This window comes from Miniopterus natalensis, chromosome 12 (assembly GCF_054644295.1).
Source record: "Miniopterus natalensis isolate mMinNat1 chromosome 12, mMinNat1.hap1, whole genome shotgun sequence".
In the NCBI taxonomy this organism is placed as follows: Eukaryota; Metazoa; Chordata; class Mammalia; order Chiroptera; family Miniopteridae; genus Miniopterus; species Miniopterus natalensis.
The window spans coordinates 36,362,691-36,375,985 of NC_142092.1; the positions used below are offsets into that span (position 1 = coordinate 36,362,691).

The window sequence follows — 13,295 nt, forward strand, 5'->3', positions numbered from 1 at the left end:
TTCATGGTATTTATTTTCTTTAATCTGCAAGAGGTTTTTTCTTTTACCATTATGAAGAAAAATTACGATAACATGGGGAACAGCCTGAATGACTGGTGTAGGAAATGAATTGGCCCTGGGGAGGTTGCCAGGACCGGCTGCAGTTAGGAAAGATGGTCTCCTACTGGACAAAACTGACGTCCCTTGGCAGAGGATATTACAGCATGTTCACCAAGACAGGAAACATTAGGTAAACTGACTTTTCAACTACTTACACTTTTAAATAGTACTCACAGTATGTTTTCTGGTGATGTACTCTAAATTAAAAGCAGTAGGTCCAATTCTTAGCCTAGACAAATAATTAATACACTAAAGAGTGTCCAGAATATCTGGAAACACTGGGAGAATAGTGTTTTTTTTATACTTTACCCAAAAGCATACTGAACATACTATTTGGAAATTCAACTGAACAGTTATACACTGTTTCAAAATAGATGTCTCCTATGTTTCTCGCCTTCGCAACACTTGAAGCTGTCAGCTGAACAAGGCAGGTGCAGCGTGAGTGGCTGTCAGTGGCCAGTGACAAAAACAAGACTTACCGAAACAAACAAGTATTTCTTATAAGTCATTTGGAAACAATTTCAGAATCCATTTCTTGGCAATGGGAATAGTGCATTTCAGATCCTATTAAGTGATTGATTTATATGTGGGAAGTCCTCAATTGGTCGTTCTGGAAATACTTAATGATGCTGTGCCACTGTTTGTAAAGTTGAGAGGATATCCTACAGAAAATGAAAACCCCAGGGGAAGGAAGCCACGTGGGGCCACATTGTCTGCCTGGCCACGAACATTTACTATAAGGTTTGCACTTTCGAATCGTGAAGACGCAACTGGTTTTAACTGAAATGGACCCTAAGGGATAGATTGGAGACAAAACAGGAATTCACAAAACAGCTCCATTACGTGTTTGGCCAAGCATCCGACCAGTCTACTTTTCTGTATTTATTGTTTCAGCCATACGACCTCCCCTTTTTCTAGGATCCACTTGTCAAGTACGATTTGCCCACACAGGGGATATTCCTGTGTCCGACAGTCAATCATGTTTTTCCCAGCTGTAAACTGACTGCAGAGTTGACAAAAAACACCATGGAATTGAACTTAAGGTAGTAATTTTGCTTTTTTTGTTCAGTGTTGCTTTAGCAGGCAAAAAGATTTTGAGAGAGTTTCAACTCAGGTTCTGCTTTGTTTGCAAAAAGCTCACGAATCCACATGTGCCCTAAGCATCGTCAGCAGATTGAATAAGCAATTTGTCTTGCATATTTATCTACCATTTTTATATGCAGTAGATGTGATTAGTTAAATGGAAATTGGATTAAAATTATTACAGAGTTCACAGTATTCTTGAAATGATGTATTTCCTCAATTTATACTAAAGGTTCAATTCATATATGCAAGATTGTGACTGTTTTTCTGTTAAAAAAGGATCTCAGCCCGGGGATGGTTGGGAATCGCTAATAAAAGTATCAGCCTTCATTGTGCTATAAATTCTGTAAAATTCTGTAAAAGCTATTTCCACAGTGTAGTGATAATTCTGTCTCTATAATTTTTAAATGCTGAGGTATATTTTTATAATTTGGTAAATTTACAGAGTTGTGCAATTATCACCACAATCCAGTTTTAGTACATTCCCATCACCTTAAAAGATCTATCATGCTCAGTTTTAGTCAGTCTCCATTCCTACTCCCAGCCCAAGCACCTAATCTTTGTCTATAAAATTGCTTTTATGAACCTTTCATATAAATTAAATCATAAAATATATAGTCATTAAGTCTGGCTTCTTTCACTCAACGTATCATTTTTGAAATATATCCATGTTGTAACATGTATCAGCAGTTCATTAATTATTCTTTTTGTTTTCTTTTCATTGCTGAATAGTATTCCATTGTGTGGACATACATACTAAGTTTACCTACTCAAATTTTATTTGTTTCTACATTGTGGCTCTTATGAGTAATGCTGTTGTGAACATTTGCAGATGAAGTCTGTGTGGACATGCTTTCATTTCTATGGGTGTATATACCTAGGAGTTAGGGGGCTGGATCATATGGTATATTTATGTTTAATTTTTAGGAGACTACCAAACTGTTTTCCAAAGTGGCTGCACAATTTTACAATCCTACCATCGGTGTGTGAGGCTTCCACATTGAGGAGAGGGAATCCTCCCCCAACTCTTGTAATTGTCAATCCATTTTGATTATTGCCATTTTGGTGGGTGTCCAGTCTCATTGTGGTTTTAATTTACATGTCCCTAGTGACTAATGTGGTGACTCAGCATCTTTTCATGTGATTATCAGCTAATGGTATATCTTTAGTGAAATGTCTATTCAGATATTTTGCCTTTTTAAAAAATTGTAATGTTTTATTATTGAGTTCTGAGTTCTTTATGTTTATTCTACACACAAATCCTTTATATGTTATTTCTATAACTTAGAAATATTTTTTGCTAGCCTGCGGTTTGCTTTATTTATATGAATATAATATTATATGATAAATATTTCTCAATTTAAAAATATCATCCTTCACATTAAGAAATTAACAGTGTGGAGACGTAATAATCCCTCTGGTAGTCATGGAGGCTTGGAGCCCGAAGCCTGACAGCTATCCACGGCCCCTCCCAGCTACCTGCTTCATCACTTATGAAGTTTTTAGAGCAACCATGTGTGTGCAGTTTTGTTTGAACAGATTTTTAGAATTGGAAGACATGTAGAGAGCATGTAGTCCAACACATTGCCTCAAGAGTAAGTGAGTGTGAAATTTTAAGTGAGGAAATGTGTTTCCTTCTGTGGTGGGAGTACTGTGGACATGTCCAGTATGACTCTGGGGAGGGGAAGAGAGCACCCCCCCCTGAGAATTTGAAGAGGTGACTTCATTACCTTTAAGTCAAAGTGGGATCCCAATAATTGAGTACATGTGTATATGTGTGTGTGTGTAAATAAATAAATGTGGTTGGGGGGGTGGTTCAAGTAGGGACTTCATGTAGGAAACAGAAGACTAAGTGGACCTACTACTTCAGTGTGAAAGCTGTTTTTATAACAAATGATCAAAGTCATAATATGGATTCTCATATCAACCCCTGGTTCTTCCTAAGAAAATGGTGATATAACCACTATCATTGGGAGAATCATTTTGATCAATTGTAGATCCTCTTTTTGGTGTGTTTTCCCCCTAAGTTCTTTTGTTCACTCTGGACTGGATGCTTTTTGCTCCGCATCAGAGAGTCTTTAAGTCTTTACCATGTTCTTATTTTAAAGTGAGTCAGTATCAGTTATTTTCCATAGAAAACAGTTTTTATGTCTCATATGCAAATGTCCTGCACCTGAAGTCTGTGGCCAATGTAGTTTCTTCTCTCTCTTCTCTCTTCCCATTTGGTAGAATGGGAATCCTGAGTTAAAAATATTAAAAATAAATAAATGAAGTTTTCCGCTTGGTCCCCAGACCTGGGTTCCACTGGAGTCCCTTGCGTTGTGTATTTAAAATACAGATCCTCTGGCCCCACAGGCAAAGCTCTTCAACCGTGTTGATAGCAGGTAGTTCAGGGTGTCACTAAGGCAGGTCAGATGGCTCAGCGGGTCAGTGCCCAAGTGCATTGTCATAACAGTGCTTGGCACAGCTAGGAGGATGGGCTCACAGGCACTAGAGATGCTTGGGCACAAAGTCATCCAAATCTCAGGCTTGGGCCATAACTGCAGGGACAAGCTGGCCTTGCTTGGAAACATTCTATTGTAAGGGGCAAATGTGGGTGAGATTTAGAAGCCCTAGGGAAATACAGCAGAACAGGCTAAATTTTGTGCTGTGAAAGAGATGTGGAAGAAACAATCGGCCTCCTGAATGGGTGACTTGTGACCATGTGGCCCATTTGGTTGGCAGCAGCTCAGCCTTTGGCAGGTAGCTGAAGGAGAGGAGGTCTGAGAGGGGTGCTGGAAGGCAGGTACACCCTTTCCTGAGCAGGGGTCTGAGTTCATGCTGCCCAAAGGAACCTCATCGCCTGCCTTTCCCATCCCTCCTGTCTCCCCCTTCAAATCCTGGTCCTAGTGTACATGATCTTCTCACTTCCTCAGGATGCTTAGGTTTTTGCAAATAGGTTTAGAGAAAAGAGTTACCCTCACCTACCCCTTAAATACCGTGTATGTGCATGTGCGTGCGTGCGTGTGTGTGTGTGTGTGTGTGTTAGTGGTCTCTCTTTTAGCAAAGCTTCAGATGACATAATAATCAGAGAGATCCAGTTTTGTTTCAGATGAAAGGGAAAGTGATTGTGAGGCTTCGTTCTAATTATAACTTTTTCACTAACTGGGTCTATGACTCCAGAAAATCACTCTGTCCTGCCGGGCCTGCAGGTTTTCCTTGTTTAAAATAACAGAGTTGGTCTAGATCAGTGGTTCTTGTCCTGTGGTCCCTGGACTATCAGCATCAGCATTACCTGGGAACTTGTTACAAATGCAAATTCTTGCCCTGGCTGGATAGCTCAGCTGGTTAGGCATCGTCCCCACAAGCCAATGTTGAGGGTTTCATCCCTAGTCAGTGCACATACAAGAAACAACCAATGAATGGAACAACAAATCGATGTTCCTCTCCTCTGTATCTCCCCCCCCCCTAAAATCAGTCAATCAAACAATCAAAGAAATGGGAATTCTTGGGCCTCGTCCCTGACCTACTGAAACACACTCCGCCGTGTAGCCCAGCAATCTGGTTGAACAAGCCCTCCATGGGGTCTGACATTTGGCGAAAATCTGAGAAACATTAGTCTAGATTAGTTCTCGGCTTTGGCTGAAAGGTAAAATCATGTAGGCAGCTTTTATATCCTACCAGTCTTAGGCTCTACCTGCCAAAGGTTCTGATTTAAATGATTTCTGGTGGGGCCCAGACATTGTCGTGTGGTTCTAGCGGACATCTAGATCCTGTCTGAGCTCACTGTTTCCAAATGTCATTGCTCCCATCCAGACCTGCAGGCTTGTTAGACCACTAGGTGTTGCTATAATGGAGAAGGAAAAGCATTTTCAAAACTTTGCTACTGGATGTGCAGAGAAGGAAACTATTTTTTCACTTCTGATATGTTATTCATGATTTATATCTGAGAACAATTTGTTAAATATTCACTTGCAACTTGTTCAATTTTATTAAAAGGAATTAAATGGCCCTCAATGATAGAATGAATAAATAAATTGTGGTACATACATACAATAGAATACTCCTGAGTGATAGAAATAAATTAGTGTGGCACACAGCAGCAATGCTGAACCTCACAACTTCATGACGAGCAAAAACAAGTCACCCAAACCAACTAAAAGCAACAGCCGGACACAAAATAGAAATAATGTATGATTCCATTTAAATGAAAATCAAAAACAGGCAAAACTAGCCCTGTCAGTGTGGCTCTGTTAGTTGGAGCATTGTCCCATTGTCCCGCACACCAGAAGGTGGCAGGTTCCATTTCCAGTCAGGGCACAGACCCAGGTCGGATACGTGTAGGAGGCAACCAGCTGATGTCTCTCTCTATCAATGTTTCTTTCTTTCTTTCTTTCTTTCTTTCTTTCTTTCTTTCTTTCTTTCTTTCTTTCTTTCTTTCTTTCTTTCTTTCTTTCTTTCTTTCTTTCTTTCTTTCTTTCTCTCTCTCTCTCTCTCTCTCTCTCTCCTTCCTTCCTTCCTTCCTTCCTTCCTTCCTTCTTTCTTTCTTTCTTTCTTTCTTTCTTTCTTTCTTTCTTTCTTTCTTTCTTTCTTTCTTTCTTTCTTTCTTTCTTTCTTTCTTTCTTTCTTTCTTTCTTTCTTTCTTTTCTTCCTTCCTCCCTCCCTCCCTCCCCCCCTCCCTCCCTTCCCTCCCCTCCCCTCCCCCCCCTCCCTCCCCTCCCCTCTCCTTCCTCTCCTTCCTCTCCTTCCTTTCTTTCTCTCTCTCTCTCTCTCTCTCTCTCTTTCTTTCTTTCTTTCTTTCTTCTCTCCCTTCCTCTCTCTGAAATCACTAAAAAATATATGTATATTTTAAAAAGTCAGACAAAATTAATCTATGTTGATAGAGGTCAGAATAGTGGTTACCCTTGGGATAGGTTGGTAATAACTAAAAGAGCATGGAGGAACCTTCTAGAGTACTGGAAATGTCCTGCTTCCTGATCTAGTGATAGTTACATACACACATATACACATGGACATATACATACATATACACTGTACACATCTGTATATTGAGCTGTACTCTTAAGATTTGTGAACTTTACATTTGTATGTTATTTCTCAATATTAAAAGCTTACAAAAATTGAAATATAATTCTCAGGGGGAGTAATTGACCCACCAGCCCATTATCATTCAGTAGATTTTTAAAAAAATATGTCTTTATTGAGTTTTAGAGAGAGAGGAAGGGAGAGAAAGATAGAAACATCGATGAGAGAGAAACATCAATCAGCTGCCTCCTGTACGCCCCCTACTGGCAATTCAGCCCAAAACCCGGCATGTGCCCTAGCCAGGAATCAAACCAGTGACCTCTTGGTGATGGATCAATGCTCAACCACTGAGCAACACTGGCCAGACAGTAGGTTGTTTTATTTGTGCCATCTGTGGTCACCAGAGTTGAACATAGCACTTTGATTTTATGTTGATATTAAGTTAAAATGTATATATCAATCTATGTGGCCCCAAGCTGAGAAGGTAATGGCATGGTCTGTATGTAAAGCCCTTGTTGGTCTTGAATGTTTATATGTGTCCAGGGCGCACACTCTGCAGCAGTACACTTGAGTGATTAATTCTCTTCCAGCAACCCTCTGCTGCCTCTTATTCTCCAAATCTTGTAATAGAATCTAAGAAGTGAAACTGCCTGTTTTTTATTATCTGCAGAAAAAGACCTCACGGCCCCTCTTGTCAGTGATAGGAGGTTAAATGCATCCTAACAAATCAAGGCGAGATAAGAATAGATCTGTAGCAGAGAGAAACAAATCCTTGCAAATTGTACTAAGCCAAGGATTGTCAAAAAAACAAGGCATATTAGAAGGGCATTCAGGGAAGAAAAATGTGTTGAGGAAATGAAAATCAAAGTCACTTAGCAGAATGCACAAACACCCGTTGGAAAGGGACCCTTATCCTACAGGGATGGGAAATTACATCCATTACTCAGCTATCACTCTAAAGCCACAGCCTGGGCGATCTGATTCCATCGTAAGCCCTGCTAATCAAAAGCAGGGGCTGGACCTATGAAATCACTCAAGGAGAGTCGAAATCATTGTTCTGCTGGGAGTGTGGTAAATGCTGTCAGTTTTACCTGATCCAGTCATTTTGAACTGCTGTGCTCTGTCCCATTATGTTCCAATCACTTTGATGTCCTTCTGTTAAAATTGGGAGGAATACATAGGGCAGATTATTTCTTTAGATATATATTTTTTTTATCATGCTTTGTAATTTGGTCTGTGGACAGGTAATGGCATAGCTTTGAACACTGAAGTACTTTCATTCATTTACTCATGATGAACTATCCCCGGTGCTATGGAAGGATCCATGGAAAGGTGAGACAGTCTCTGCCCCAAAGGGTTTATAATTTACTTGAGGGGACTGGACATAAACACACAAAAGTTAATTTTTAAAAATCACAAGATATATTCTGTTTGTCCCTAGATTCACTTTCCATCCTGTTGCACCCTGGGAGGCTGACCTTACAAGTCACATTCATGGATGTCCTTGCCCTTTGGCTTCCAACTGGATTCATTCGATGGGACTTCCCCAAAGAAGAGTGCAGGTTATGCCCCTGGCTCCCTTCCTGTGGGGTTACCAGGGGCAGGCTGGAAGAAAGTACAGAGACGGTCTGGTTCTCTACACACAGAGGTCTCTGTCTTCCCGTTCCAGAAGGATGTTTTCATTGCTCTTTCAGGTCTAGGGGTGGTAACGGTGCCATGCTGTTCCTAGCTTCAGGATCCCCTAAACCCCACTCACATCCTTGTAAACAGTTGCTTTTGAAAACTCTCTTTAGCCCACCTGGCGTAGCTCAGCGGTTGAGCGTCGACCTAGGATCCAGGAGATCGCGGTTTGATTCCCAGTCAGGGCACATGCCCGGGTTTCAGGCTCGATCCCCAGTATGGGGGGGTGCGGGAGGCAGCCGATCAATGACCCTCTCATCATTGATGTTTCTCCCTCTCCCCTCTCCCTTCCTCTCTCTGAAATCGATAAAGACATACTATAAATAAAATAAAAACTCTCTTTAAATGAACCAATTTTAGTGTGTCCTCTGTTTCTTTCTGGGAACTTGACTGACATAAAAATTGCTATCATACATTGCCCAAGGAAATAGATACTCAGGATGGGATTCTGGATTTGGGTTACCCATCTATTTGAAGATCCTAAAGATAAGGTATTTGCCAGTGTGAGAGAGGACACATCATCTCTGGTATATGGCAGTGCCATGATTATTCAGAAATATCGTTACTGTGTGGGCACAAGATGAAGCACAGAAAGAGGGCAAGGCATTACCTGTGGCATTGACATTATGGTGCTAATAATGATTGTATAGATCATGGAGCCACCTGGCTTCCTTTGACAGTCCTAGAGAGTGTACAAAGGATAAAGGAGAAATGAAACTGAGTTTCCAAATCGTAAGTGGATAATCAGAAAGCCTGCGTGGCAGCTTTGGAAGATTGGCAGCATCCCCTGTAGTCACAGAGCAGATGACATTGTGATTACTATTATAAAAAGGGTCAAGTGAAAACTCTGGAACTGCACAACTGCCCCCTCAAGATAGGAAGCCAGAAGCGATTCCCCATCCCCAGGGCAACTGCAGAGGTTGGTGTCGCCACCAAGCGCTCGAAAGAGGCAGTGGTGTGATTCTTTCACGTCCCCGTTTGACTTGCTTGTCTGACTAGTGTAAAAGTCAGATGGGTTGTGGAGATGATTATATATTACTGAAAAGTTAAACAGATGGTGATGCCCATCATAACCATGACCGGGATGCAGTATCATTACTGAAAAAATCAGTACAGCCCTATGTGTCCATTCACAGCTGTGGATCTGGCAAATGCTTTTTAAAAAAAATCTTTATCATTAATAAAAGTCAGAAGCATTTTGAAGCAGATTGCCTTATCAAGGAAGGGCAACAATACACCTTTACTGATATGTCCTTGGCCATGAGAACTCTGTTACAAAAGAGTCTAAAGAGACTTCGATCACCTTGATAGTCTGCTTAGACCAGTCTAATCCACTACAAAGATGACATCATGCTAATTGGAACTGAGGAACAGGAGGGGCGAGTATTCTAGATGCCTCAGTAAGTTCCATTTATGCCAGAAAGTGGGAGATAAAGTCCATGAAAGTGCAAGGACCTGCCACATGTGTGATGTTTTGAGGGGTGCAGCGGCTGGAGACATGTCTCTAAAGTGAGAAGCGAGTGGCTGCACCTTGCATGGACCACCACAAAAAGGCACAGCGTCTGTTGGATCTCTTGGAATTTTGGAGGCAACATTTGCCACATTTGAGCATGCTGCTGTTCCAACCCGTCTACCTGGCAGGCTGTGAAGCTGGCAGTTTTGAGTGTGATCCAGAACAAGGAAGTGTTCTGAAGCAGGTGCAGGCTGTGGTGCAAGTTGCCCTGCCACTTGAGCCTCAGAACCCAACAGACCCAGTGATACCCCAAGTGTCTGTGACCAACAGAATGTCTTATGGAACCTCTGGCAATCTCTAGAAGGAGGCTCATGACCTGCTGGCAATTATGACGATTTGAAAGCAGCTCTGGCTTGCTCCTGTGGCCTGGTAGAGCCTGAAAGCCTGACCATGGGCTAGCATCTATCTGTGTGGCCCAAAACTCCCAGACATGAATGGGCATCTCCACTGAACCATAGAACTGCGTATGTGCAGCCACATTCCATTATAAATGGAAACAGGTTATGTGTGGTCAGTCTCATGCAGATCCAAGAGTCCAGTGAACTTCCAAGCAGGTGGCTCAGCCTCTTACATTGCCAGGTTCCCTGTTTCACTGCTCACCTCGCCTCATCCACATGTCTTCATGAGAAGATTTCTATGGCCTCTTGATGGAGGAGTGTGGGCCTGGTTTACTGAAGGAGCTTCCAATATGCTGGCATCAAGGGTGGTCCTGAATGACCATGGTAAAAGGGAATCTTCCCTATGGGCAGAACTTTGGACTTAGAAAGCAGTCAGATTTATGGAGGCCCTGAAGTCCAGGATAGAAAGCTAAGGTTTGGTCCCATAGACTGTGGATCTCAGTGAATAGCAGGACTGACTGACTCATTAGGCAGGATTCACAGTGCCTAGGATCTTATGGTACATTCAGGAGCCCACAGAAACGTTTGATTTTTAAATTTTCTCAAAATGAAAAAAGTCAATGAATATATAAAATAAGTCCAGTGTGGATTATAGTCACCTGTATGACCATGCAGTTGTGACAGATAGATGATAGATTAGATAGATGATAGATGATAGATAGATAGATAGATAGATAGATAGATAGATAGATAGATAGATAGATGATATAGATAGATGATAGATAGATAGATAGATAGATAGATAGATAGATAGATGATAGATAGATAGATAGATAGATAGATAGATAGATAGATAGATGATATAGATAGATGATAGATAGATAGATAGATAGATAGATAGATAGATGATAGATAGATAGATAGATAGATATAGATGATGATAGATAGATGATAGATAGATGATGATAGATAGATAGATAGATGATAGATGATAGATAGATAGATAGATAGATAGATAGATAGATAGATGATAGATAGATAGATGATAGATAGATAGATATAGATAGATGATAGAAAAAAATTGTTTTAATGGAGGAAGGGGCCCACAAAGGCAAAAGTCCACAAAAATCATAATGTGGCCCTGGGCAGGCATGTAGGGAGGATTCAGGAACAACTTCAAAATTTGGAAACTGAAAAGGTTAAACCAAAAGCCTAAGTATGTCATTGACTGAGATGGCGAAATCAAGAAAAGCTTGTTTAGGGGAAATACTGGTGCTTTGCTGAGTTGGAGGCTGTTGCAGAAGCTTTGGTATGAAGTGATCAGAACTTTGATCAGGTGGTGGCTTTTGGAAGAGGAGCGGGTCTTTGAACTGGTGTCTAATTGGACTGGGAAGAGAGGGTGACTATGGGAAACCACCTCAGGAATTTCCCATTTCACCACCTGCTGGATGATCCATGTTTCCTCTTAGTGCCATGACAGGAAGCAAGAGTTGAAAGGTGGTTCTCACCAAAGGCTGTGCTGGGTCACATCCTCCTGTACCATTAACTCTCGCCTCTCTCATGTTTCCTTTGCCCCACCGCGTTCCCTGGGGTCTGTTCACTTACAGAGATTACAGCATCATTTTCAGAGCATTTGAACTTAACTCTAATGCAAAGAGCGCAAAGTCATAATAATATTAGCAATCACAATTTTTACCTGTAGAACTCCTTATAGATAAGTGTTTTCTAGTAAGTGCCTTATAAGACATAACACCCCCAAGAGATAGGAGAGACAGATGATTTGATTTCCCAGTCTGCAGATGAAAGAGCTTGTCAGAGGTCTCTGGTAGAACTGGGATCAATGACCATATCCCTTGATTCCAATTCTTTTTCAACTCCACCCTAGCAGCCAGCTTAGATTTAGTTTAAAGGAAGTCAATGTCTTCACCACTCTGCAGGCTTCAATTCGATTTTAAAATACCAAAAACATCTCTATGGACAAGCCTTGATCTCCCCCCTGCTCCTTCATCCTGGAGATATCTCCTAGGCCCCGGTCAAGGCCCTTGTTCCTAGTGTGTACTTAGCCTTGGCATAGTCCATTCTCCTTGGAACCACTATGTATCTTCTCCCCTTCCCCATTCTTTCTGTTTTGCCTGCTCCCATCTCTCTCTGCCCCTGCACTATGTCCTCTGTCTGCCCCTGCACTCTCTATTTCCTCTCTTCTGTCTCCCTTTCTTATTCTAGCCACTTCTCCTCTCTCCCCTCCTCCTTTTTCCTTTCTTCTTGCTTTTTATGTTCATATCTTGACACTGTTATTCTATCTCCTGCACCTACATCTAAATATCCATAATACCATCAAGTAGCCTTGCTCTAGGTCCTTCACGCTTCCAAAAGAAACTTGTATTTCCAAAGTAAATCCATAGACTTTCTATGAGTATATGTTCAAGCAATCCAATTAGAAAATGGGCAAAGGACGTGAAGAGACATTTCACTGAAGGAGATACAGGGATTGCAAATAAAAACATGAAAAGACATTCAGCATCACTAGCCATTGGCGAAATGCAAATGAAAACCACACTCTGATATCACTATACCTATTGTAACAGCTGAAATAAAAAGCAGTGACAATACCAAATGCTGGCAAGGAGAGGGACGGCATTTGCATCTCTGGTGGGACAGTCTAATGATACAGCCTCTCTAGAAAATCCTTTGGCAGTTTCTTAAAATACTAAACACACACTTAACATATGACTTTTAGTCACACTCTTGAGCATTTATCCCAGAGAAATGACAATTTATGTCCACGCAACAATCTGTACAGTAATGTTCATAGAAGCTTCATTAGTAATAGCCTCAAACTCTAATCAACATGCCCTTGATAAGTGAATGACTAAACAAACTGTGACACTGATACCACAAAATACTACTCAGTAATGAAAAGGAACAAACTATTGATACAGCTTAGATAAATCCAAGGGCACTGCGCTAAGTGAAAACAAGTCACTTTTAAAAAGCCACAATACTGTATAATTCCATTGATATGGCAGTCTCAAAAAGACAAAATTATAGAGATGGAAAACAGATTAATAATTGCCAAGGGTTAGGGATGTTGGGGGTGGGAGGGTGGGTATGACTATAAAGAAGTAGCACAAGGGAGATCTTTGTGGTGTTGGGATAATTTTTTATCCTGAATGCTGTGGGGTTACATGAGTCTACAACGTGATAAAATGGCATAGAACCATGCACCCACATTGTACCAATGCCAGTTTCCTGATTTTGATATTGGATTATAGTTACATAAGATGTAACCATTGGGAAGACTGAATGAAAGCTACAGGAGGCCTGTCTGTACTATTTTTGCAAGTTGCTGTGAATCTATAATTATTTTTTTTAAAGTTAAAACAAGCATATATTAACAATTTAAAATATACAGTAAACTCACATGCATCAGAAATCAAAACATATAAAGCAGTGTACAATGAAAACCTTTGCATTTTATCCCTAAAATCCATCAGCTCAATATCCATGTCAGTCAAGAACCCAGCATGAAATAGAGGACAAGCTCAAGCGGGGTAGCTAAAGGACAATTTTAATGGAGG

General features: G+C 40.9%; 1 long non-coding RNA gene across 1 annotated transcript; it reads left to right on the top strand.

Annotated features, from left to right (window-relative positions):
- The first annotated feature begins 6,533 nt into the window (after positions 1 to 6,533).
- Positions 6,534 to 8,216, top strand: LOC107532328 (uncharacterized). The gene is made up of 2 exons (XR_001602721.2): positions 6,534 to 7,518; positions 7,628 to 8,216. It is a non-coding gene; the product is annotated as an uncharacterized LOC107532328 (long non-coding RNA).
- The last annotated feature ends 5,079 nt before the right edge of the window (positions 8,217 to 13,295 follow it).